Below are 23,552 nucleotides of genomic sequence, written 5' to 3' on the forward strand. Positions count from 1 at the left end.
GAGCAGAAGAGATGAGAGGTTAAATGGATGGTTGGTAGGCCTTAAGGATAGCCAGCAGGAGGGTTTCACTGTAAAGGTTAAACCTGCCTGAGTGAGGTAACATAGTTGATGAGGTTGAAAAAAGTCACCAGTCCATAAAGTTCAACCTATTTTGGATCTCCTGCGATCCTGCACTTATATTTGAAATTGATCCAGAGTAAGCAACTGCCAATCTGTTTTAATTGTGAAAATCCCCCAGACCCAATATTGCTGTCCTATTTTTACCCTATATCCACCACTATCCTTCATTTGAATTAACGGTCATATCCCTGGATACACTTTTCCACTAAAAAATTATTTAACCCTTTCTTAAACATATCTATTGAATCTGCCATCACAACCTTCCCTGGCAATGAATTCCATATCTTGACTGCCCTTATTGTAAAGAACCCCTTCCTTTGCTGGTTGTGAAATTTTCTCTCCTGTAACCTTAAGGGGTGACCACATGTCCTGTGTATAGTCCTTGGGGTAAAAAGTTCCCATGAAGGTTCTCTGTATTGACCCTTATTGTATTTGTACATAGTAATCATATCTTCCCTTAGACACCTCTTTTCTAAAGTAAACATGCCTAAACTGGCTAACCTTTCCTCATAACTTAATGACTCCATACCCTTTATCAATTTTGTCGCCCTTCTCTGAACCCTTTCTAGTTCCAAATTATCTTTTTTATAGAGTGGTGCCCAGAACTGTACTGCATATTCAAGATGATGTCTTACCAACGATTTATACAGTGGCAAAATTACATTGTCATCCCTTGCATCTATGTCCCTTTTTATGCATGACAATACTTTATTTGTCCTTGCAGCTGCTGCTTGACATTGAGCACTATTGCTAAGTTTACTGTCTATGAGCACTCCCAAATCCTTTTCCATTATAGATACTCCTAAATTAATTCCATTAAATTTATTGACTGCGTTCTTGTTTAAATGCATAACCTTACATTTATCTATATTAAACCTCATATTTCATTTGGCCGCCCAATCCTCCAGTTTATTTAAGTCCCTCTGTAGAGAAGCTATATCTTGCTCTGATTTTATTACCTTATGGAGTTTAGTGTCATCTGCAAAAATATAAATTTTACTCTCTAAACCATCACCAAGGTCATTAATAAATATATTAAAAAGGAGTGGCCCCAGCACGGAACCTTGTGGTACTCCAGTTACAACTTTTGACCAATTAGAAAATATTCCATTTATCACAACTCTCTGTTCCCTATTCTCTGACCAGTTTTCGATCCAAGTACAAAGGTTGTTTCCTAGACCCAGTTCCCTAATTTTGTAAACCAAACTCTTGTGTGGCACTGTATCAAAGGCTTTTGCAAAATCTAAGTAGACCACATCTACTATGCTGCCCTGGTCTAATATCCCACTACCTTCCTCGTAGAAACTAATTAGATTAGTTTGATATGACCTATCCCTCACAAATCCATGTTGATTCCCACTAATAATCTTATTGCACACCAAGTAATCCTGAATACTATCCCTTAATATACCTTCCAGTAGTTTCCCCACTATTAATGTCAGGCTTTAAGGTCTATAATTCCCTGGTTGTGATCTCGTCCCCTTTTTAAACAATGGCCCCACATCTGCTATTTGCCAATCCCTTGGCACTGAGCCTGATGAGATTGAATCTCTGAAAATTAAGAATAACGGTCTAGCTATTTCTGAGTTTAGCTCCATAAGGACTCTTGGGTGTATGCCATCTGGACCTGGAGCTTTATTTATGTTAATATTCTTCAGTCGCTTTTAGACTTCTTCCTCTGACAACCAAGTATTAATTAATGGTATGGTTTTATTTCCATTTTTATGTATTACTCCTACCATTTGTTCTTCTCTAGTAAATACTGAAGAGAAGAAAGTGTTTAATAACTCTGCTTTTTCCTTAGTATCATTTATCAATTCTCCCATCTCACTTCTTAGGGGTCCTATATTATCTTTTTTAATCCCTTTGCCATTTATATACTTAAAAACTTTTTGGGCTTTGTCTTACTTTCTTTTGCAACTTGCTTTTCATTTTCTTATTTAGCCAATCTAATTTCCTCTGTGCATGCTTTATTATATTCCCTGTACTTACGGAAGGACTCCTCTGATCCTTCAGACTTAAACAATTTAAATGCACGCTTCTTCCTTTGCATTTCTTCCCTTTACTTTTTTATTTAGCCACATTGGTTTAGACTTAATCCTTTTACATTTATTTCCCATAGGAATGAACTTATATGTGTATGTTATCAACAACATTTTAAAGACAGCCAACTTTTCTTCCGTATTTTTACCTTCAATAACTTTGTCCCAGTCTATCAACTTTATAGACTTCTTTAACATATTAAAATTTGCCTTTCTAAAGTTTAAAGTCATAGTTGATCCCTTATACTGTTGCTTCTGGAAACCAAGTTCAAATGAGACCATATTATGATCACTGTTTCCCAAGTGCTCCCTTACTTGAATATTTGATATTACGTCTACATTATTTGTTATTACTAGGTCCAGTATAGTCCGGTTCCTAGTTGGTTCCTCTACTAATTGGGACATGTAATGGTATTTTAGCATGCTTAGAAACCTATTTCCCCTAGCTGTACCGCAGGTCTCAGTACTACAATAAATGTCCAGATAATTAAAATCCCCTATAGCTAAAATTTGACCTAGTTGTGTAGCCTTTTCAATTTGCTGCAGAAGTTGGGCTTCCTCAATTATACTAATATCTGGTGGTTTATAGCATATCTCTATTAGCACCTTCTCTGAACTTTTCCTCCGCTGAATATTTCCACCCACAGTGCCTCTATATTATCACCAATATTCTCGTAAATAACTTCCTGAATACTTGGTTTTAACTCTGGCTTCATATAAAGACATACTCCTCCTACCCTTTTATTTACCCTATCCCTCCTGAAGAGAGAATAGCCTTCCAAGTTAACTGCCCAGTCATGTGTATCATCCCATTAGGTTTCTGTAATACCTATAATATCATACTGCTAATTCATTGTGCTACTAGTTCTAACTCACCCATTTTACCTGTCAGGCTTCTTGCATTTCCAAGCATAAACTTAAGACTATTGCCTCCCTTGGGTACTTCTTTTTGCTTTAAAAAGGGCCTCTCTTTATTAGCAATGCTTCCTTTTCCCCCCTCTCCACACACTTGACTCTTGTTAAATTCCTCCTTACTACTCTCAATGTCTATCCCATAAACACTTGCCTGACCCCCCCCCCCTCCGCGCAGCCTTTGGCCTGGTGCATTACTTAGTTGATGTAGCTCTCAGTTTTATACAAGAGGTTTCTACCCTCCTCTGCTTCCTATATTACACCATGCTCACCAGCTTTTCACTCACACAGCAGCACAAATGCCCATTAGCTTTCCTCTTATATGTCATATGTGTACATCTCTTATTTGTCACACCCTGCTCTCCTGCTTCTCATTTATGCCCACCTGCTTTTTTCTCACATGTCAAACAAGATGTCAACCAGCTTTTCTCATATGCCACCCCATATGCCAATCAGTTTTCTCTCACATTCCACACCCTGATCCCTTGCTTCTCACAAATGCTCGCCAGCTTTTCTTTCACATACCACTCAATATGCCCATCAGCTTTTCTCACATGCCACCCCATATGCCTACCTGTTTTTCTATCACAAGCCACCCATATGCCCTCTTCAGGGGCGAACGCAGGGTTTAGAAAGGGGGGTCTCCGCCCCCCCCCGGGAAAAAAAAAATAGAGCGAGAGAGAGCTGCTGCGCATGCGCAGCAGCTCCATTTCAGCGAGGCTGAATTCTACAGCAGCCGTGGTGCTGTCAAGAAGCATCCGCGGCAGTGCTGTATTATACTACAATACAGCACTGCCGCTGGCGCTTCTTTGACAGCGCCGCGGCTGCTGTACAGTATCGTTGGTTCCCGGAGGGGAGGGGTTTCTGGAGAACCAGAAACCCCCCCTGCGTGTGCCACTGCTCTTTCTTTTCTCACATTCTATACCCTCCTCAAATGCTTCTCACATATGCCCACCAGCTTATCTCTTTTGTGCCACCCCATATGCCCACCAGCTTCGCTCATATGCCACCTATATGTGCCACACGTTATGTACACCAGTTTTTCGCATTTGTCACTCCATACACCCACCAACTTTTCACTCACCAGTGAATCTGCCCACCAGCTTTTCTCTCACATGACACCTATTATGCCCACTAGTGTCTCACTCAAATACCGCTCGATATCCTCAGCAAATTTTATCTCATAGATCACACCATATGCCTTCCAGTTCTTCTCTCTCTTGCCACCCCATATGTCCACTAGATATTTTAAAACATGTAAATCTGCCCAGCTACTTTTCTCTCAAGCCCCAAGCCACCCTCTAACCACTAGCCACACATGGTACCTGCACACCAGACTTCTCCCTAACATCCCCCCATACCCACCATGTTTTCACATGCCCCCTGCTTTCCATCTTTAATCTCACATGCAATCCCTGCTCACCAGCTTTTTCTCACATGTTATCCTGTGCCCTCAACCATATCTCACACATTACCCTATGCCCTCAAGCTTTTCTCTCACATGCCCCCTTGCCCAACAGCTTTACTGTCACATGACAGCCCTTGCTACCAGATTTTTATCATATGCCACCCGTGGTCTGCAGCATTTGTTTCCCAAAACACCCCTTTCTACCAGCTGTTCTCTCACATGCCCTTCTGCCATTAAGCATTTTTATCACATGCTACATCATATCCACCAGCTTATCTCTCGAAACTCACACCTGCCCAATAGCTTTTATCCAAAATGCCACCCATGCCCACCAGCTTTTCTCTCACACGTACAGAAGATTTTCTCTCTCCTGCACCTTTCCACAAGCTTTCCTTTCACAGTCTGCCCTGTCCACCAGATGTTTACGTAAATGCCGCCAAGCTTTTCAATCAAAGTTTACCCTGTGTCCACCAGCTTAGATCTGATATACTACCCCTTGCACACCAGATTTTTTTCTCACATTTTCAGAAACTTTTCTCTCTTGTGTCTCCTGTCCACCAGCTTTTCACGCACATGACCCTCTTCAAACATCTTCATTCCTTCTCATTCCTCCCGTCCACCAGTTTACCCACTGCTCAACAGGTTTTCCTGTAATGCTCCCTTATCTACCAGTTGTGAACATTCCCAAAACAAAACATACATATGGCAGGATTAACCTCCTATGTGTGTTGCCGGGGACCGACTGGGCTTGCCCTGCCACCGGTCCCTTTTCTTTATCCCAAATGCACCATATAACCGAAATTGGAGGAGCTTTTGCTGCTACTACCACTAGGCTCTTTCACTGGCAACTAGGACCACTTCCTTCTGGGTAACTCTCGCTGCTAGGTAACTCCTTTGCAGGGCACCTAGGCTGGTACACCTGACCTCTTTCCTTCAGGTCAGGGTTGCTGTGGATAGTTCCCGCTGGCCTTTCACACTGACCAGAGCTGCAGGCAGTGGTCAGAGCGTTGGTACTCGATGCAGGGTTCCAACCTCAGACCAGATGGATAACAGATTAAATTTGGTCTAATCTGTAGGTAAGAGGAATTATAGCACAGGTAATTATAAGTAGTCATCAAAGCAGGATCATGAAGCAGTGATGTTTTACTAGCTCATGTAGGACAGTTACATGCTGGTCTGAGGTACTAGTGATCTTTCCAGAAGTTGCAGATGGTATAATAATACATTACATGGTCAAAAAGTCTGCTTTTTATACAGATTTACACAGATACACTGGCAGGAAGCAATCTAGCCTCCTGCCCCTCTAACTAATCCTTGTGTTTCATGTAGCCTATATATAACTCAGCCTGGAGTGATTTAACACCTTTTTACATTGCCGCTAGCTTCACCACAATGTCTGAGATTATATTTTGATTGTTTACCATCAGGGTATAATATTTCTCTAATATTGCACTCATATATACCTAGAGATCTGGGTGTGTGGAAAATGTACCAAAGGGTCAGATTTTGCGCTTAAAAAGAAACTGTTCTGACCCTAAAGTGCTATGTGATCAAATTCAAGATATGAAGAACTTGTTCATCCATATGGGATATAAGTCTTTAAAGCTTGATAAGGATATAGAATATGCTTCCAATATAGACCGGGATGGTATTTTGGAACCAAATATAAAGAATTACAAACATGAGGGACAAACAGTGAAGTTTATTACCCAATTTAATTTACAGTACAGAGACATTGAAAATATAGTGTGTAAATATTGGGACATCTTGAAAAAAGATCCAACACTCTCAAATATTATTCCTAAAAAGCCTAAATTTATTTACAGACGGCTTCTAATCTCAGAGACCATTTAGTTATACCCCATTCATACTGCACCAAAATCCCAGGTTTTTGCCGGGGCGAGCTCAAACGACCCGGGTCTTGGTGCAGTATGAATGGTACAAGTCAAAAATCATGGGTCTAAAAACCCGGGTCTTCAACCTGGGATTTATCGAGGGGTAATTCCCGGGTCGGACCCGGGTTGCCTGCACTATGAATGGTGCAACCCGGGTTTTTCAACCCGGGTTGCACAGAAAACAAGCTGATTGGCTGTCTGCCTGTCTCTGGAGGATGATGTCATCGGTGGGAGCCCATGGAAGAAAAAAAAAAACAGTCACCTTTCAATGACATCACCATTTTTCAGCCAATGAAAACTGCTCTGGTGATGACTCCCACAAATTGCCAGGGCACAGACTTGTGCAGTATGAATGGGGTCAACCCAGGAAATTCTCGGGTCCGAGGTGCAGTATGAATGGTGTTTCTGAGCTGGGACGCTCCGAGCCCCGGCAAAAACCCGGTTTGAAAAACCCGGGATATTGCTGGAGCGGCAGTATGAAAGCGGTATTAGTAGTGCTTTAAGCGAGAATAGGAAATAGGAGTAACCTCAAAAGGATTTTTTAGGTGTGGCTTATGTACAGCCTGTAAGACCACGTTTGCTAACCAGAAGAATAAGATTATTAGTTTTGTAGTGAATGGTAAAATGTATTCTATCAACATGTTCCTCAGTTGTAATAGTGCTAATGTCATCTACCTCCTAGAATGTAAATGTGAACTTTTTTATGTTGGTCGCACTTCCCGTTCTGTGAAAGTTAGACTAACTGAACACCTTCGAAATATCAGGAAGTATTTAGAAACCACTCGGTGTCTGCACATTTTAAAAAGTTTCATAACTGTTTAGTTACAGGTTTGAAAAGCTTTTAGGCTATTGAGAAAATTGTTAATAACTGGAGACGAAAAGATTCCTCTATTAGCCTAGCCAAGTGCGAGATGAAATGGATTCATTGTTTAAACACTCTATCCCCTAAAGGATTAAATTTAGATTTCAAATTAAAATGGTTCTTAACTGATGATTAAAGGTTTTGTTTTATCTTATTTATGTAACTAACGTGCCAGAATGGTATTATTTCTATGTGTTTATCAATATGTGCTCATTTCATATAAAGAGTCATTGTCTCCTTAAGACACTTAGGTTTCAAATAATGTCTGTGTATATAAGTGTGTAGATTTATACCCACTACTATCTTGAGAAAGGCTTAGAGTGAGCCGAAACGCGTTGATGGTATCAGTGGGAACTTTTACATGTTATCATTGGACTGTTTTCCGGTATTCGGTTGCTGCATGTTGATCCGTTTAGCCTGACCCGGGAAGAGCTTTATGTATTATTGAAACTGCTCACCAGGTACAAGCCCATTTTATATTTTAATAAACAAAACTCTTTTTATCTGAAGATAAGGCACTATGTGTTCTCTTCTTTACTAACCCTTTTACACACGACCGGAGCCATGGCCCTATGAGAGGGAGCCGATTAGCATTAGAAGGAGTAACCAAGACGCCTGAGTATTGGAGTTAGAGGGAATAATGTCACTGTGAGGCATTCTTGGTGCTGTTTTCGAGTTTTGGGAGTCGCGTTATACGGAGAAGCTTTTTACCCATCCAGTTATTGATTTCCAGCTCACACTCCACCGTTGGATTATTTGATCGTACATTTGAGGACATTTTACCAGATGATAAGTACTGTTTCACATCTATTGTCCCACATTGTGTGAGAACTTTATCATTTATGGGTCATATGTAGTTTATACTGCTCATGTTTTATACCTTTGTCTGCCGGATTTATATATATATTGTTTGAGGACTATGAGTACTATATCTATCCATTGAGGACTATATGACCTATGGGTTACAAGTAGTACACACTGCATTTTACCTTAGATGTTTGTGTGTTTATTCGATTGCACACCCAGATCTCTAGGTATATATGAGCGCTTGTCAGTTCCTCATATTTGTTTATTGTCATACTGTATGTTTGGGGCTTATTAGGTGTTTTTGCCCAGAGGTAGCTACAAGCAGCTCTAAAGTGGAGCGCCATATATTCATTCTTTTTACCTTTTTTATATTTCTCTAATCTTGCTTTTAACACAATTTAACTTGTAAAATTCACATTAATCTGTTATCACTTGGATCCAGAGTCTTACACACATAGGAAATCTACCAGTAGGGACTGGCTGGCAGACTTTAGTTTCGGGTGGAAAGCACATAGCACTGGCCCATAAGTAACGGCCCATCCTTAAAGGGTGGATTTTGGTACAATATATAGTTAGCAATATAAAATTTTTAGTGTAGATTAACTCAGCGGTACTTTATTATAAATGATAAATCTTAAATAATGAAAACAAATAATGCAACCTTCTCTCTATAGCACTTTATTTATTTATTTAAACACATACTTGGCTGATTATAATGGGTATAAATCATATAGCAATAGGTTATATAATAATGTTCTATTACAGTACTGAACATAGGGGCTACTTTATCAAATGCAAAAAGCCCTTTTGCGTTAAAACGGGGGGTATATTTACCAAACTGTAGGTCTGGACATGTTGCCTCAAGCAACCAATCAGATTCTAGTTGTCATTTTGTAGAATTTACTAAATAAATCATAACTAGAATCTAATTGGCTGCTATAGGCAACATCTCCACTTTTTCAAACCCACAGTTTAGTAAATATATCCACTGATGTTTTTTCCAGCAAAAGGGCTTGTTTTTTGCTTCACACTATATGCTAATAGGCTTATTATTTGTTTTAGGGTTAACCTAAAACAAATATGAGGGGTGCTACTGGGAGAAGGAGCAGAACACTAGGTTTCAATCTGACACCCTGGCCCAGAGCTGGATTAAGGCTCTGGGGGGCCCAGGGAATTTTAGACAGGGGGGCCTCTATGATGTAACATGGTTATCATTTTAGCCAAATACACAGGCAATACTGTGTGCACCACTGTTAGTTGCACGCAGCTCTGCTTTTTACACAGTAAATGTGAAGCAGGATATACCTCCCAAATGTCCTTCCAGTCAGACCAAATACTGACTAAGTGAGAGTCACCCAAATTCGGGACTGCCCCACAAGATTCAGGACAGTTGGAAGACGTCCTGCTCTCTCCTACCTGTTCTTGTCACTTTTACCACCTGTGGCTGCTGGTGTCTTTAGATCAGTTGCTGCTTGCCTGAATCCTGGAATGTTGGGGGCCCTATTTGAAAAAAAAATGAGTACATGAAATTTAAAAAACTCGAACCTGCCCTGATGTTAGATCAAAAGAGCACCCACGTTTTATAATTAGGCCTCCCTCCAGCCCCAACATTAAAATAATAATATTCACATTTCATAAATAGATCTGTTTCCCTCCAACTAGCCCCATCATTAAATTAATAGCATATACATTTAATAAATAGACCTATTTCTCTCCCTCCAAACCGCCCCAGCAATAATTTAAATAGCATTTACGTTTAACAAATATAACCATTTCCCACAACAATCCCAGGCATTAAATAATTCTTAATCGGATTTAATAAATAGACCTCATTCTCCCCAAACAGCCCCACTGTCATGGCTCTCTGGTATATTCCACAATATTATTGCACAGAAACAGTGATGATAGTAAGCTTAAATATTTATTGTAAGTAAAGGCAGGGTTGGATCTCAGTGGCTGAAGGGCCAGACAAGGCATGAAACAAAATGTCCAGAATTAATATTCAAAACAAAGTCTTTTAAACTTGCCAGGTTCCAGAGATGCAGACTGAAGTCACAGTCCAAAAGCCATGTAAGCAGAAACAGCAAAATCAAGAGCTGTAACATAAACAGAGATCCAGAGCTGTAACACACCACAATGAACCAGCAAGGAATGATTGCCACGGGTCAGTCTTTATGGTCTGGTGATCAGCAGAACACTTAATAGCTGAGTGAGGACACACAATCCACATAGCGGCCACTAATGGGGAAAACGCAGAACTGCACCTGTAGGGACTTGGTACAGAAAAGCATAACAGTACACCTCCCTAAACAAAGCAGATTCCAGACACTTTTTTCTTTTCCTCTCCCCAACCTAGAGAGCAGATTTTTCTTCTTACGGGCTTTGGAACGATGACTTTCTTCTCAGATGCAGCTGTCCCGACCGGAGCTGAGCATATAGCTACTTCAGGGGCTGGAATATCAGCAAATTCTGGAGCTTGCACTAGAGGTAAAGTTGGTTCCGGTGAAGACATAGAAGCTTCTATGGTATCAGAGGTTGGCCAAATTTCTTTGCCACTGCACCGATGAAGATTTTGGTATGGTAGAGAATGGGGTGATCCGATTCTATCAAGGACAGCGCCCACTCCAGAGCCTTCCCTTTAAAACCCATTAGTATGGTGTTAGCAGTCGCGGCTGTGCCCGCGGCCGCCGCGACTCTCTGGGGTCCCCTGCTGGCGTCCCGGGCGTCGCTATGATGACCGGGACATCACTTCCGGTTTCCGCGTCCCGGTTGCCTGGGCAACAACTGGGACGCTCCAGGCTCCCTGTCGCGGCTTCCGGCCAGCTGTGTGCGCGCGCACGCAGGCTAGTTAGGTGATAGCCAATCATAGCTATCTAGCTGTTTAGGAGGCAGTGTTTATGTGTGGATTATTTATTATGCAGCTGAACTCTGCATTACTATTGACCACCAGCAACACTATCTATTAGGCCACTCCTGTGAATACTTGTAAGAGCTCTTCCCTGATTGGCTACTTGGACTATTTAAGGCAGTGAGGACTGAGCCTCACTTCCGGTTATAGCGTCCTATTTCAGTACTGCTGCCTGCTCCTTTGTCCCTGTGTTTGGTGTTTAACCTTAGATTGATTTTCCGTGTATGACCCTTGCCTGTTCCTGGATTCTGAACCTGTGCCTCAGACCCTGATCTACTGCCTGAACCCGGATTCTGATTCTCTGCTAGTGCCCCAGATCTTTCGCCTGTCCCTGGATTCCGAACCTGTGCCTGTGACCTCTGACCTTGGTTTGTTCTGTGTATACGCTGCCTGCTGCCGGCACCGACCCTGCCTGAACCCCATGCTGCTGTCCATCATAACACTCTATTTGTGGGTTCTCCTTAGCCAGTGCACAACTCTCAACCCTCTGTTAGCCTGCGTCTAATTCTGTCCCCACCACTAGGGGCTCCAGTGAACACCAGGCTTTCGGAGTGGACTCTGTGTTTTGTTGTACCGGCTGGAGGAGTTCCTTATATATGGTAGCAACTTGATTAAAGATTTTGGCATAATAAGTAGGATTGAAACGGAAATAATGGAAACACTGCCGTGTAAGAGCACAAAATTGATCCAGGTCCACATCAAATGGCAAAGGCTGAAACATGGGAAGGTTACAGGCGGTAGCCTTGCAAATTATAGCACAGGAGTCTATGGCTGGGCACTCTGAAGACTTTGGCTGTGAGTTAGCAGCTATTACCTCGGACTGGGCACCCAACTCACAAGGCTCGGACTGGGAACACAACTCACAAGTCTCGGACTGGACACACAACTCGGGGAACTCGGGTTGAGCACATATATCTGAAAGTCCGGACTGGGCACACAGCTTGAACTGGACAGCGCTAGGAGAAGCCTCAGAGAATGAAGCACTGAGAGGAGCCTCGGACACGGCAGCACTGAGAAAAAACAAGGGCTGCACCGCCTTAAATGGCAACTCGGGCTGGACCACACTGACCGGCAACTCGGGCTGGACCACACTGACCGGCAACTCAGGACTGGAGGCAGGAGCTGGAAGCCTGGCACTGGAGGCAGAAGCTGGCACCACAGAATGGGAGGCTGGCAGCAGAGAGCGGGAGGCAGAAATAAATGGTGTATCCAGAATAATCTTTTTACTGGGAGTAAGATTGGCTAGAGGCTATTCAGCAGGGTATCTCTTTTTTCTGTGTGGACATGACAATAGGAAATGTTCATTGCTAGCTCAATAAAAACAAAGGTTCAAAGTTCTTCTGCGGCTACGTTCCTCCTGTGAAAGGGGACTGTACGGTCCACCTCTAACTTGAAATAGTCTTGCAGAAATGGCAGTGATGACTGGTGTCTGAGTTGAAGAAGAAGAAGAAGTAGTGGTTGGCTGAATTGTAGATCTTTCCTCAGAAAATATAACAGCTGGGAAAGAAGTTTTACACTGCTATTGCTGATTTTCCACAGGTAGCTCATGTCTTGCAATAATTGGAGTCTGGGTTGTCAGTGAAGTTGTTTTTGGGCAGGAAACAGTTTCTGAGTGAGCACAACACTGAACAACATTTGTGGAAAGTCCTTTGATTAGCTGAGGAAGCAGACACAAAACTTGTGCTAACTGAGAGCGAAGTTGTAAAGCGCTACGGAATATGTTGGCGCTATATAAATAAATGATGATGATGATGATGATATATCAATCTGCAGAGTCTGTAGCATAGAGATGTCTGAAAGAGCTGACACAGGTGTGGCCCCAGCGAGATCCATGAGGTTAGGCTGGTTCCTTCTGTCACGGCTCTCTGGTATATTCCACAATATTATTGCACAGAAACAGTGATGATAGTAAACATAAATATTTATTGTAAGTACAGGCAGGGTTGGATCTCACTATTAAATTAATTTCCCCTCCAACACCCCACAAATAAAATAGCACACAATAATTAGCCCCTACCTGCACTCCTCGATTCAATTAATAGCCTACCTCCCACATTATATTAAGACCCCCCTCCCTCACACACACTACACTCATATACTGGCCGTTCATGCACACACTACACTCATATACTGGCCCCTTCACACACACACTATATTCATATGCTGGTATGCTGGCCCCTCACACACACACACACACACACACACACACACACACACACACACACACAATACATTTATGTACTGGCCCCTCACACACACAATACATTCATATACTGTCGTCCCCACACACACACACATACAATACATGCATATACAGGACCCCCCACACACACAATACATTTATATACTGCCCCCCCAATACATTCATATATTGCACCCTCCAATACATGCATACAATGCCCCCCCCCCCCCAAACACACACAATACTTTCATATACTGGCCCAAACACACACACACACAGACACACACACACACAACACATTCATATAATGGCCCGCGCACACACACACAATACATTTATATACTGCCCCCCCCACACACACACAATACATTCATATACTCTCCCCATCCACACAGACATTTATTTAGCATAGTGATACACACACACACACACACACACACACACACACACATTAATTTAGTATACTGACACACACACACATTAATTTAGCATACTGACATACACACACACACACACACACACACACACACACACTAATTTAGCATACTGACACACACACACACACACACACACACACACACTAATTTAGCATACTGACACACAAACACATTAATTTAGCATACTGACACACACATTATATTAAAATACTACTCCCCCCTCCCCCGGCACTTACCTGGTTCGATCCGCGCACGTTGTCAGTTTCTTCACCTCTTCATACAGCGGACGACACCTATCACGTGATGTGCATCCCATGTAACACAATTAGAGGCGCACGCACACATAGTGGAAGGAAGGGAGGGATGGGGGATAGATCGTTAGGATCTGAGGTCAATTGCAGAAGGTGGTCCAGGGGGGAAGGGCCATGCACCTCTTGCATTGTAACAAGGTTTGGTCCAGGAGAAAACTTACTCACTTTGTTGCCGAACTTTCCTTAACAAATCATTGCCACTGTCTCTGAAATCAATACATTTCCAAACAAAATACATACCAATATAAAAAGTTAAGTAAACTTGCAATGATATACACAGGAGCACTGCACATCTAATTAAAATAAATATCTACAATAAGTTATTTCTATGTGATCCAGGGCCTGATTCATTAGCAATCTGATTTGCTGTTTTTTGCCAATCTTACGAAAATCTTCTCTGCGCATGCCCAGAAATGAGAGACACAAAGGAAATTCAAGGAAATTCCGTAGCGTATGCTAAGATTTTCTCAAGTTTAGGTGAAGTTTCATCATAACTGAACTTAAGAAGTTTTCTGACCACTTAAGAAAAAAGGGTTGGGAATGGGAGGGGAATGGGCGGAGATCTTAAATAAGTTAACAAGAGTAGGCGTTATTTGAACTGACTTAAGAAGAGTAGGCGTTACCTCCGGATCTGTCGGATAGTTAAGTTGAGTTTTATCTTAAAGCCTTGCTGAAACTTAAGGAAGCTCAGGGTCATGTTTAAATCCAAACCAGCTACAGCAGCAGCACTGAGTAACAACAATAAACTGTTCTAAAAGCATCGCTCATTTAAAACAATCACAACTAAATATGCACAACAAACATCTTAATACACTTCACCAGAAAAATATTTTTCTTTTACAAAAAATAAAAAATATTTTATATGTAGCTCAAACATTAAACATTATGTATTTTTTTTTTTAAAAAAAAAACCCCTCTTTTTAATTACAACTACAATTGTAATAAATCGCAATGTAAAGTGGCTGATGTGTCAACAGTTTGTTGCTAGTGTTTGTAACAAAACAGCTAACAATACGCTAGTAATAATATAAAAAAATAAGTTATGAAAATGTAATGGATAATTTTCGAACCTTAAAACAAACGTACTCTTACATCAGAGACACTATAGACATCAACACAAATATGGGAAGGATTTTATTGATCCCACAGAAACAAGAGCTTTGGTGAAGATTCAAACTCAGGTTTTCATTGTTGCAAGGTGGATTGTCTAACTGCTACACCAATATGCAAGTGGTGAAAACAATATGTGAATGAAGTAGAATGGAATGAAAAGCTGAGCAGCAACTTCTCTCATAAGAAGTTTTTTTCCTTTTTTAATTTAAAGTAATGTCAATACTTTGAAATATTATAGACAGAAATAATTTGTACATGCACAGTTTAAATTGTTGGATATGGAAATTCAGTCATGTATACTAATAATAATAACAATTCTAATAATAAAACAGGTCTGCAACCAAAAAGCTGTTTTCATAATTTTATCTTATTCTTAAGTTTTTTTGTTGCGCTGAATTCGAAAATGACCACAGTTTTTTCCTGGGACGTCAGGTTTTTTCACAATCGAAATGTGCCTTGGTCAAACATGTAGTTGGAAATCGCTAAATTTCAAATTCATCATACTTCTGGAAAAAAAACTGAACATGGAAAAACAAATTTATTTTCACTGCCAGTGCTCCCAAAAACATGAAAATACATGTTTATTGGTCCTGATGGTGATCACTGCATTGTTGAGTGTGCTTGCTAGGGCCTGCCCGGACATGTTCTTTCATGCATTAACTTGTTCTCTGATTCCTCTACAATCTTGTATTTCATTTCAGTCGTCATCCTGCTATTGTCTGTGTGGTTCAAAATTAGTGCAATGCCTCCAAGAAAGTGTGTAAATTTGCCTGACAGTTTCTGTTTCATATGTGGAGAGTTCATGAGAACTTGGAGTTGGTACTCAAGAAAGTGGGTTATCAAAACCAAAATTGGTTGGTATGTGGGGATTTAAAAGTATTGTGTATGCTGCTGGGGCAACAAGCTGGGTACATCAAATATCCTTGTTTTCTATGTTTATGGGACAGTAGAGACCGACAAAATCACTGGAAGCAAAAAAATTGGCCACCAAGAAGTCTCGTTGGTGAAAAGAATGTTCTCAGAGATAAATTGGTACCCCTTGAGAAGGTTTTATTACCACCACTCCATATAAAATTAGGATTAATGAAGCAATTTGTTAAGGCACTTCCCAAAGATAGCGAATGCTTCAAGTACTTGGGATCCAAGTTTCCAAGTTTAACGGAGGAAAAACTGAAAGAGGGGGTTTTTGTTGGCCCGGATATTAGAAAACTCATATCCGACAAAGACTTCATCAGTTCAATGACTCCAACTCAAAAAGAAGCGTGGGTTGCACTGTTAATAGGCCTTTTTGCTGCTTTTACCCTTTCGCACTTACCATCAGCGGAGAGAGGAGGAGCCGCTGCCACCCCGTATCAGCTCAATTTTGAGCCTATTGCCCCTGGGGCTTTTTATTTCCCCCTAGTCTATCGCTCGGCACTTTGGGCGCGAAGTGACCTGGGCCTGGAGAGATCGGCACTCGTTAATATATGCAGGTCTGCCAGCATTGAGAGCCCCTTGCCAGCGTTACCTCTGAATGGCTGCACTAATTAAAGAGGAGGAGAGAGAGTGACTGCTCTCTACACTGCTGTCTCCTGTGGCGTTACCTCCCCCACGACACCTACCTCGGTCAGCTTGCTTGAGTGTCAGCCCCGTGATGAAGGGGTAGCGTTCACTAGCAGGCGCCTGACGTTTCAGCTGCCGGGAGGCAGAGCGTGGTGAAGAGGGTGACCGCGAGCGGCTGCATTTGCCCACAGCCCCCCCGTGCAGGTAGCACATCTGGCATCTCGGGCTGAGTCCTCAGGCTGCAATCTACAACATTCTGACCCATTTAGGGCTCCAGCGCTGCGCTCGCTCAGCCGCCAGTGCCGGATGAAAACTCTGAAAATTTAACCCTGAGTCTGCATCTAACGAAGATCACAGGTGAGCTGCTGAGGACAGATATCCCACACAAAATACTGCAGCCTGTCACACCAGGCTGAGAGTCAGGGCTTATGTTCCTGTGCCATTAAAATAAGTGGCTTTACCGACTATATTAAAACATAAAGTTATTGCTACTGTATTAATTCTCATTAAAGAAATACTACACCTCTTGAGTGTTGCTGCCATCTTATGGCTAAATTATATATCTCTTTCTCTACAAGTCCTATCTGGTACCCTGCTGCCATCTAGTGGCTGAATTACACAGTTCACAATTCTGGTCTGCTTGACTTTTTCAACATTGTTTGTTGACCTTTGATGCCATCTAGTGAGGGTATTCAACACTTTACTGCTCACTGATAATTACGAGTGCTACACTCCTAATACAGGACAACATGGAATCCCAGTGTTCTCTTATTTTCCTGTCTACTAAAAACCCTATTATTATGGAGTAACTTGACTCCGCCCTTGAACCTTGGGGACCTTACGCCAACATCTCGCTTTGGGCATAGTATTCTACAGTTGAGTGGAGCCACATCATTGACTCATCCACTCCCTGAGTCATGTCTCACAAACCGAAAAAAGCCGTCCAGCCGGCCATGTTTACCAACAAAGACAGAACGCAAGCAAACTCCTCCACACCTGAAGCCCCTTCATCACCGATCTCGGTACATGAGGAAATCTCAGCCCTCAAATGTAATTTTCTCCACACCAGAGCTGTTAAAAATTATACAAACCGAGATGAGAGCGGTCATTCAGGACATTAAAGCTGAAGTCCTAGCACTTGGCAATCGCACAGATTCTTTAGAATGCAAAGTGGACGATGTCTGTTCCCACCAACAATCAGTTGATCAACAACTCGAAGAAATGCGTCAATCTATATCAGACATGCAAGATCACAATGAGGATGTTGAGAATCGCACAAGACGCAACAACGTCCGCCTTAAGAATATTCCAGAACTCGTCGACGCTGAGGCTTTACCTAAATACTTGGAGGGCCTACTCCATCAATGCCTCCCCGACACTCCTTCCTCTGACTTTCTACTGGATCGTGCTCATAGAGCTCTACGTGCCAAACCCCCTGCAGACCAACCACCCAGGGACGTGGTGATGAGATTTCATTATTACACCATCAAAGAACAATTCATAGCTGCGACACGCAATACTCCAGCTGTTTCCTATTCTGGTCACAACATCCAGATTTTCCAGGACTTAGCCCCCTCAACTTTAAGAAAACGCCGCAACCTGATCACCATCACAAAAGCCCCTTCAGAAATCATCAAATTCGATATCGTTGGGGTTTAATTCTTGTTGCCTACCCGCCCTTAGCGAGTCGCAATCTCCCTCACTTAGCCAGGATATATCCGCTGACGAATTGAAACTTACGGTTAAATCCCTGAGAAATACCTCTGCCCCGGGCCCGGATGGTCTCACGGCCATATATTACAAAAATTTGCTTCCTGTCCTCTCACCCATGCTTCTAGATCTTTTGAACTCTGTCCTCAAGGGTCGAAAGTTTGACAGCGCCACCACCAGAGCTAACACAGTGGTGATTCCGAAGGAGGGAAAGGATCCTAGTCTCTGTGCTAGTTATCGCCCAATATCATTACTAAACACAGACCTAAAACTCTTCGCTAAGATCCTAGCAAATCGCTTAGCCGGCGTGATCCCCTCATTGGTCCACCCTGACCAGGTGGGGTTCATTCCCAATCGACAAGCTGCCGACAATACAAGGAAAGTCATCAATTTGATCCATACTTCAAATAAGCTTAAAACTCCGGCTCTGGTGCTTGCGCTTGACGCTGAAAAAGCCTTTGACAGGGTTTCTTGGCCCTTCATGTGCGAGGTTCTCAAAGCATCAAACATACAGGGTCCCTTTCTCAATGGAATCGCCTCTCTCTATTTCAACCCCTCAGCAACGGTTCTGGCTAATGGATGCGCTTCAGCAGCATTCTCAATTCGGAATGGCACCAGACAAGGATGCCCCCTCTCTCCCCTCCTCTTTGCCCTAATAATGGAACCTTTAGCCTCCAGAATTCGCCTCAGCCCCAATATCTCTGGTATATCCACAGGTTTAAGATCGGCTAAACTAGCCTTGTACGCAGACGATGTCCTTCTCACCCTTGCAAACCCTCATGTCTCTGTCCCCTCTGTTTTTGCTGAAATTAACGAGTATGGTCTCCTTTCGAACTTTAAAATCAACTCTAATAAGACTGAGGCTCTTGCCCTTAATCTTCCTTCGATCACCCAAACTCACTTACAAGACACCTTCAAATTCCACTGGCAGCCACATCATATTAAATACTTAGGGGTCAATCTCACCAAAACATATGATCGCCCGTTTTCTGCCAACTTTCCCCCACTAGTAGCTGCCCTGAAATGTGATCTCAAATCCTGGTCCCCAAGGTATATTTCCTGGATTAGTAGAGTGGCCTCAGTTAAGATGAATATTCTACCGAGGATTCTTTACCTCTTCCAGACCCTCCCTGTACGAGTCCCATCGCTTTTTCTTAAAGACCTTCAGACAAGCATCTCACAATTTATATGGTCCAGTCGACGTCCTAGAGTTCACCTCAAAGTTCTTTTTCGTCACGCCTGTAATGGTGGATTGGGACTCCAGTGCCTCCATAAATACTACCTAGCGTCTCACCTCACCTAAGCCGTTCTATCATATTCTCTTCCCCAAACTAGGCTCTGGGTCGACACGGAGGCGGATCTCCTCCAGATGCTCTCCCCCAGTATATTGTTCTGGCTAGATCCTAAGGACCTTCCCCCTTTGCACGCCCTCCCGCCAACAGTTCGTTTCTCTATAGAAATTTGGAAATATTGCACCCGCACTTTTAAACTCTTGTCTAATCCCAAGCGGATGTTCCCTTTGTGGCATAACCCCTCTTTCCCTCCAGGGGTCAATCCTAAATCTTTCTCCCAATGGACAAGACAGTATATCTTGTTCCTGTCTGATATAGTCCCAATGGGTTTTTTCCCGACTTTTGCTGATCTCCACAAGCGTTTCCATCTCTCGCCCTCCGTGTTTTATCAATATCTACAGATTCTACATATTTTCTCCACCTTAATAGACCCTCGTACTCCTCACAATCGCTCTCCCCCTAGAATCCTTCTGTAAAAACAAAACGTCTTCTAAAGGTTTAATATCCACTTTCTATTCCCTACTGATGAGTCACAATTTGCCTGACAAGGAGGCTCATGAGCTCCGCTGGGAGGAGGAGATGGCTGAATCTTTAGACACTGACGGAGATTTGCGAGGCAGTCGCTAAATCCTCTATCTGTACACAGATAAAGGAAAACTCCTATAAACTCTTATTCCGGTGGTATTTAGTCCCATCCAGACTGAAAACAATTTATCCGGCAACCTCTGACATTTGCTGGCGCAACTGTGGCCAGCACGGCTCCCTGTCCCACATCGGGTGGAGCTGTCCAAAAATCATCATCTTCTGGAAGGAGGTGGCTGATCTTATTCATAAAATAATGAATCAAAGATGTCCATTCCATCTATCTTACTTTCTCCTCCCTCGACTACCTCCTGAAACCCACAAAATAATGTGGTTACTCCCGGGGCATATCCTGACCGCAGCCAGATGCTTAATAGCCAAGAAATGGAAACAGTCAGAGAGCCCTTCTGTTTTGGAACTAATTCAAAGTGTTTGGCATATTCATAACCTAGAGCACATGACTAGTGTAGTTAATGATCGGCCTTACAAATTTCTCTCCACATGGCATAGGTGGCAAGATTACTTCTCTGCTACACATTCCTCTTCTTGAAAAATGAAAATAATGATACTTTAGTAATTGTTTGCGTTGAGTCTTGCTAGATCCTGTTCCCCCCTTCTTCTTTGTTCTTCCCCCTACTAACACACCCTCCTCCCCCCCTACAAACCTTCTCCTCTGTTTTCCACTTTTCTTATTTCCTCTTCCTCTCCCCCTCTTCATTTTCCCATCATTGTACTCTGGATATCTCATAACCATAACCCTTCCGTTTACCTGTATGTTACCACTCTTAAAGGACCACTCAGTTGGTGGTGGTTCGGACTTCTTTACCCCACTTGTATTACAAACTCCTTATATTAATACTGTTATGAGATGTATGATCATAATATATGCTGTACCGTTTATATTTGACAAAAACCTGAATAAAATGTATTTAAAAAAAAAAAAAAAAAGAAGTGTGGGTTGCCTTTACTGTGGTCATAAAAAACGTTTTGGGAAACCAAAAGGACCCAAATTACAAGGAAATGGTGGAAACAATGTTGAAAGCGTTCCACAAGCTTGGTTGCTCCATGAGCTTAAAAGTCCATTTTCTCAACTCACACGTTGACTATTTTCCTGAAAATTTGGGAGCAGTGAGTGAAGAGCAGGGAGAACGTTTCCATCAAGATATAAAATAAATGGAAAGAAGGTATCAAGGGAAATGGAGTATTACGATGATGGCTGACTACTGCTGGATGTTGTGCAGGGATCTTCCAGAAGACACCTACAAGAGGAAAAGCTCAAAAAGAAGTTTAGAGTTTAAAAAAAGACGATTTCACAAGCAATATACTTGAGTGTGGTGTTAATTTTGTCGTCACCTGTGCAAATGAGTTAATATTTTTCATGTAAATAAAATATTTGCGTTAAGAGATTTTTTTAAACGATGACCACCCATTTGTTCGAGAACCTGACGTGCCAGGACAAAACGGCTGTCATTTTTGCATTTTTGGATTCAGCGCACCAAAAAACGTAAGAATCAGTCAACTAAACCAAAACACCTGTCCAAAATTTTTTTTTTGCAGACCTGTGTAATAATTGGACATCAAATTGATTATCTGTTTTTTTGTTTTTTTTGGGCACTTAGATTTTTTTAGCTTTCATCTGTGAATATTTAATATGTGTTTGAAATCAAGTCATATTGAACAGCTGCTTCTCTGTGTTGCCATATTCCACAAAATGCAGCAGGAATCAAACTCATGAACCCATTCATGAAAAGTGGATTGTTTAACTACTGCGCCAACATGCAAGTGGGAACAGTATGTGCATGAAATAGACTAGAAGAAAAAGCTGAGCATCAATGTCTCTCATAACAAACAGTTTAACACGAATAACTTTAATTAATGTAATAATCAATCAATTATATAATTCTTATCAAATCTACAATTAAATATTTGCGCCCTCAATCCTTGGTACATGCACAGTTTACATTATTGGATATGAAAATTCCCAACACAATACATGCATTACTGCCAAAATGAAGGTTTAAGGATAAACACTAAAGTATTACACACACACATTCTCTAGTTCTCCATCACTAAAATGTGTCATGGGAGATTTAAAAATAGTAAATAAACATGGATGCGGATGTGATGGCTAATAATTCGCAATCATAAATATGCACGACAATAGCCATATTAAACGGCGAAACATATACTAGCGTACTTCTATAAGTGACATCGTGGAGTACATCCACAGAAACATGGGGATATACAAAGTAAGCAGAGATACAGACATGATTCTGGTTCCAAACTTATGACCCTGCTCTTGCCAGCTCATTTCTTTAACCGATAAAGAATACTTCAGATTAAATCAAACATACAACTGAACATATGCATTACTGCCCAAATGAAGGTCCAAGGAGAAACAATAAAGAATTACACACACATTTCTCTTGTTCTCCATCATGAAAATTGTGTCGTAGTAATTTTAAAAATGACATTAAACATGGATACGGATGTAAAGGCTAATAGTACGCAATGTGAAACATGTACTGTTCTTTCAGTGACACATATGGTGACATGCAGTCTGTACAGGTGTCACACGCCGGTCCCATAAACAGGTACCAGCGCTGTGACTTTCCTCTTGTGAGTGGTGATTGAACTACTACTTGATTCTGAGACATCACTTTTACACATGTGCTCCTTGTTACCTTTTTGGACCTCCTCCCTATTTCTCATTGGTTCTGGACTATTATTTAAACCTCCCATGGTTCTCTGTTCATTGCCTGTTCTCCGTGTTACTCACTCAGTACTAGGATTTGGCTTCCATAGGTTTGGTCTTCCTATATCCATTGCTGTCTCTTCACTGCTGCTGTTAACCTGCATGTAGAACTATCATTGTGAACTGCTTGCGGCACCTGTAGCTATTACTACAGCTCTAGTTTCTCATCTCTACCCAGCTGGCTCAAAGCTGCTGTTGTTTTACTATTGGATCTACTGCTGAGTTACCTGTCACCTGTAGTTCCACACTTGGCTCAGCTAAAACTTCACTCCGCTGCTAACCTGCAAGCTGAACTATTATTGTGAATTGCTTGCTGCACCTGTGGCTATTACTACAGCTCAAGTTTCTCATCTCTACCCAGCTGGCTCAATACTGCTGTTGCTTTACTATTGGATCTACTGCTGAGTTACCTGTCACCTGTAGTTCCATGCACGGTTCAGATATACTTCGCTCCTCTGCTGCTTCTAGGTAACGAACTGTTTTATGTACTTGTGTTCATTTATGTCTCTTGGGATTGTTATCTGTAGAATCAACGAGTTCAACGCCTTTGCTTTTCTACAATGAGAATTGCCGCTATACCAGTAACTCATCTGCTATGTTGAATCATCTTCATTTACGGATCAGCTAGTTATGTATTATTATTCTGTTCAGACTGTTGCTGTATCAGTGATTCA

Source organism: Mixophyes fleayi, chromosome 4, assembly GCF_038048845.1.
Source record: "Mixophyes fleayi isolate aMixFle1 chromosome 4, aMixFle1.hap1, whole genome shotgun sequence".
Lineage (NCBI taxonomy): Eukaryota > Metazoa > Chordata > Amphibia > Anura > Limnodynastidae > Mixophyes > Mixophyes fleayi.